A 5398-nucleotide genomic window follows, 5' to 3' on the forward strand; every position below is an offset into this window, starting at 1 on the left:
CTCTATTTCACTGAATGACCATATTTTCCCCTGAAGCACTATACTCAGTTTTGCTGGATAGGTGATTCTTGGTTTTAATCCTAGCTCCTTTGACCTCTGGAATATCATATTCCAAGCCCTCTGATACCTTAATGTAGAAGATGCTAGATCTTGTGTTATCCTGATTGTGTTTCCACAATACTCAGATTGTTTCTTCCTGACAGCTTATGATATTTTCTCCTTGACCTGGGAACTCTGGAATTTGGCTATGATATTCCTAGGAGTTTTCTTTTGGGGATCTTTTAAAAGAGGTGATTGGTGAATTCTTTCAATTTCTATTTTGTCATCTGGTTCTAGAATATCAGGGCAATTTTCCTTGAGAATTTCTTGAAGATGATTTCTAGGCTCTTTTTTAAATAATTGTTTCAGTTAGTCCAATAATTTTTAAATTATCTCTCTTGGATCTATTTCCCAAGGCAGTGGTTTTTCCAGTGAGATATTTCACATTGCCTTCTATTTTTTCATTTGTTTGGATCTGTTTAATAGTATCTTGATTTCTCGTAAAGTCATTAGCTTCCATTTGCTCCAATCTAATTTTGAAGGAATTATTTTCTTCAGTGAGTTTTTGAAATTCCTTTTCCATCTGGCCAATTTGGCTTTTTAAGGCATTCTTCTCCTCACTGGCTTTTTGAGCATGTTTTGCCATTTGAGTTAGTCTATTTTTTTTTTTTTTAAAGCAATCGGGGTTAAGTAACTTGCTCAAGGTTACACGGCCAGTTATTTCTGGGTGTGGTGCTGAGTATCTGAGCCCGGATTTGATCCAGGTCATCCCGACACTGGAGCCAATGCTCTTACTCGCTGAGCCACCTGACCTCCCCTAAACAATTGGGGTTAAGTAACTTGTTCAAGGTTACATGGCCAGGTGTTTCTGGGTGGGTGCTAAGTGTCTGAGCCTGGGATTCGATCTCCAGATCTTCTCAACACTGGAGCCGGTGCTCTTACTTGTTGTGCTACCTGGCCGCCCTGAGTTAGTCTATTTTTTAAGGTGTTATTTTCTTCAATCAGGCTGTTGACTCTCTTTTCATGATTTTCTTGCATCATTCTCATTTCTCTTTCCAATTTTTCATCTACTTCTCTCACTTGATTTTCAAAATCTTTCTTGAGCTCCTCCATGGCCTGTAACCAATTCACATTTTTCTTGGAAGCTTTTGATGCAGGAATTTTGACTTTGTTGTCTTCTTCTGGTTCCATGTTTTGATCCTTTTTGTCCCCCAAAAAAGGATTCTGTGATCTGATTGTGCTTCCTCTGCTTACTCATCTTGCCAGTCAATTACTTGACTTTTAAGCTCTTTGCCATGGTCTAACTCTGTTTCCAGAGTTGAGAGAACTGTGTCTCAAATTTCTGGAGTTTTCACAAACGTCAGAGTTATGAGGAGGGCACCCTCTCTACAGCCACCACAAGCTCTGGCACCTTGTTCCTCACCCAAGGACCACCACCCAAAACTGCAACCCAGATCCAAGCAAGTCAAAGCAAGAGTGATTACCCTCTGAATAGTCACTTGGTCCCCCTATGATCTGCAGGCCAGGAGATCAGGTGGCAGCCACAGGACAACAGTTGCAGCTGTCATGCTGCTACTTCTTGCCCAGGGGGCAAGGGCTGGACCCTGCTCTTCTCTCACCCTAGATCAACAGGGTTCCCCACTGTCCTTTTACTTTCTCTTTGGCATTTATGAGTTGAGAAGTTGAAGTCTTCTCTGGCCTGTATGTGCCGCTGGCTGGGGACACCCTGGGTCTGGGCACACACGGCTCAAGCAGGACTGCCCTTGGCTCCCAGTTTGGTGCGATAGACCCTTCCTGTTGGCTGCCTGGCTGCCTTCAGTGGGAGATTTGTTTCTGTCACTTTGTGGGTTCTGTAGCTCTAAAATGTGTTTAGAGTCATATTTTACAGATATTGGAGGTGGCTTTTCTTTCACTGTTTTGACTCTTCCAGCACCATATTGTGTCATAAAAGGAATTTAGTAGGAGTACTTCGCCTATTTATCCAAATAGTTTACATAGTATTAGAATTAATTATTCTTTAAATGTTTGGCAGAATTGACTTGCAAATCCATCTGTCCCTGGAGATTATTTCCTTAGGAAGGTCATGAATGACTTGTTCGATTTCTTTTTCTAAAATGGGGTTAAATATTTTATTTCCTCTTCTGTTAATCTGGGCAATTTGTATTTTTGGAAATATTTATCCATTTCATTTAGACTGTCAGATTTATTGGAATAGAGTTTGGCAAAATAGTTAATTATTGTTTTAATTTCCTCTTCAATGGTGGTGAATTCATCCATTTCATTTTTGATACTGGTAATTTGGTTTTCTTCTTTCTTTTTTATTTTTTCTTTTCTCTTTTTTAAATAAAATTAAAAAAAAGATTTATCTACTTTATTGGTTTTTTTTTAATAAAGTCAGCTCCTAGTTTTATTATTCAATAGTTTTTTTCTTTCAATTTTGTTAATTTCCTTTGATTTTAAGAATTTCTAATATGTGATGTAATCAGGGATTTTAAATTTATTTTTCCAGATTTTTTAAATTGCATGTTCAATTCACTGATCTTCTCTTTCTCTACTTTACTTATGTAAGTATTTAGAGATATACAATTTCCCCTAAGAACTGCTTTGGCTGTATCCCATAAATTTGGAATGTTGTCTCATTATTGTCATTCTCTTTGATGAAATTATTGATTGTTTCTATGATTTGTTGTTTGACCCACTCATTCTTTAGGATTAGATAATTTTGTTTCTAACTAATTTTTAATCTGTCTTTCCATGGCCCTTTATTACATATAATTTTTATTGCATCATAATCTGAGGATGAATTTAATATTAATGTCTTTCTGCATTTGCTTGTGAGGTTTTTATCTCCCGACACATGGTTGATTTTTGTGTAGGTGCCATACACCACTGAGAAAAAGGTATATTCCTTTCTATCCCCATTCAATTTTCTCCAGATGACTATCACATCTAGTTTTTCTAAAATTCTATTTACCAGGAAGACTAGGTGGCACAGTGAATAGAGCACCTGCCCTGGAGTCAGGAAGACCTGAGTTCAAATCCGGCCTCAGACACTTAGCACAAAAAAGTAGCTGTGTGACCCTGGGCAAGTAACCCTAATTGCCCTACCTTCCCCCCTCCAAAAAAATGTCTATTTACCTCCTTAATTTCAAAAATAAGGAACACTTCACAAATTTGTGTATTATCCTCACACAAGGGCCATGCTAATATCTCTGTATCATTCCAGTTTTAGTATATGTCCTGCTGAGCAAGCACCTCTTCAATCTTTCAAAGTTTCAGCATTTCAAAGGTTGTAACTATTTCTAACAATCCTTCACCTAAGAGCAGAAAAGGACATTAAAGAGGCAAAGAACTGAGGCACCATGTATTCGTGGATCACACATTAACCTGGTAAGTAGGGAAATAAGCAGCTGACAACAACACTGCTGCCATCCTTGCTGTGACTTCCCTACCCAAACAAAGGGTTATTTATTAGGAGGGGAGGGAAGGGGTAGGTTGGACTTAGTTTCCCTATCTTGACCAGGCTAAAAATGCAGTGACCACCCATAGGCTCAATTCTATGGACTGAGACAGAAGTTTTCACCTCTGTTCCTTTTAAAAAATTTTTTATTTATTTTATTTTTTTTCAAATGCTTTATTAATTCTGATTTACATCATTCATTTCTGCCAGATTTTGAGTTACAAATTTTCTCCCCGTTTTTCCCCTACCCACTGCCCCAAAATAGCAGTCCCACAGGATATCCCCTCCTCCAATCTGCTCTCTCCCATACCCCTTTTGACTTTTCCAGTGGATCTCTATGCCCCAGTGCCTGCATATCTAAATTCCCAATTACATGGAAATATATATATATATAAATATTTGATTTTAAAATTTTGAATTCCAGATTCATTCCCTTCCTCCCTTGTCACCCACCCTTACTGGGAAGAGAAGAAGTTCAGTATAGGTTGTACATGTGTGGCTAATGCAAAACAATAACATAGTAGATATATTGTAAAAGACTGACTATATTTCCCTCCCTCCTATCCCACCTCCCACTTGTTCTATTCTCTACTTTGATCCCGTCCCTTTTCAAAAGTGAGTGCTTCCACCTTCCCTCCTCCCCCAGCCTGCCCTCCCTTCCATCATCCCCCCTCTCATCCCCTTCCCCCCCTACTCTCCTGGAGGGTGAGATACCCTATTTAGTGTGTATTTCATTCCTTCCTCAAGCCAAATTCAATGGGAATAAGGTTGACCCATTCCCTTTTGCCTTCCTATTCTTCCCCTCCATTGTAACCATTTTCCCTTGCCTCTTCTATATGAGATAGTTTACCCCACCATTCTGTCACTCCCCATCTCCTCTCATTATTTTCCTCTCTCACCTCTTAATTTAACCTTTTAAGTATCATCCCTTCCTGTTAAATTGGTCCTGTGCCCTCTATCTATGTAGACCTGTAAACATATATACACACATTCACATATGTATTCATATGCCCATATACCCTCATATATAGACACACACACACACCTACATATATTTCTATTCCCTTCAACTACTGAGAAAAGTTTCATAAGTTACAATTTTTCATTTCATTTTCAATTCATAAGTTACAGTTTTTCCATGTAGGAATGTTAATAGTTCAACTTTGATAAGTTCCTTATGATTTCTTTTCCCTGTTTACGTTCTCATGCTTCTCTCTCTTTTTTTTAAAGCAATCGGGGTTAAGTAACTTGCTCAAGGTTACACGGCCAGTTATTTCTGGGTGTGGTGCTGAGTATCTGAGCCCGGATTTGATCCAGGTCATCCCGACACTGGAGCCGGTGTTCTTACTCGCTGAGCCACCTGGCCGCCCCTTCTCATGCTTCTCTTGCTTCTTGTATCTGAATGTCAAGTTTTCTATTCAACTCTGGTTTTTTTCAGCAAGAATGCTTGAAAGTCCTCTATTCCACTGAATGACCATATTTTCCCTTGAAACATGATACTTAGTTTTGCTGGGTAGGTGACTCTTGGTTTTAATCCCAGCTCCTTTGACCTCTGGAATATCATATTCCAAGCCCTTCGATCCCTCAGTGTAGCAACTGCCAGATCCTGGGTTATCCTGATTGTGTTTCCACAATATTCAAATTTTTTCTTCCTGGCTGCTTGTAATATTCTCTCCTTGATCTGGGAATTTCGGAACCTGGCTGTAATATACCTAGGAGTTTTCTTTTTGCGATCTTTTTCAGGAGGTGATTGGTGGATTCTTTCAACCTCTATTTTGCCCTCTGGTTCTAAAACATCAGGGCAGTTTTCCTTGAGAATTTCTTGGAGGATGATTTCTAGGTTCTTTCTTTGATCATGGCTTTCAGGTAGTCCAATAATTTTTAAATTATCTCTCCTGG

General features: G+C 38.9%; 1 non-coding gene across 1 annotated transcript; it reads right to left on the minus strand.

The window, feature by feature from the left end:
* Positions 1 to 3189: 3189 nt before the first annotated feature.
* Positions 3190 to 3294, minus strand: LOC138176304 (U6 spliceosomal RNA). The gene has a single exon (XR_011172211.1). It is a non-coding gene; the product is annotated as a U6 spliceosomal RNA (small nuclear RNA).
* Positions 3295 to 5398: the final 2104 nt, after the last annotated feature.

Source organism: Petaurus breviceps, unplaced genomic scaffold (assembly GCF_028583685.1).
Source record: "Petaurus breviceps papuanus isolate PSGF00001 unplaced genomic scaffold, PetGlider_PUasm1.0 84, whole genome shotgun sequence".
Lineage (NCBI taxonomy): Eukaryota > Metazoa > Chordata > Mammalia > Diprotodontia > Petauridae > Petaurus > Petaurus breviceps.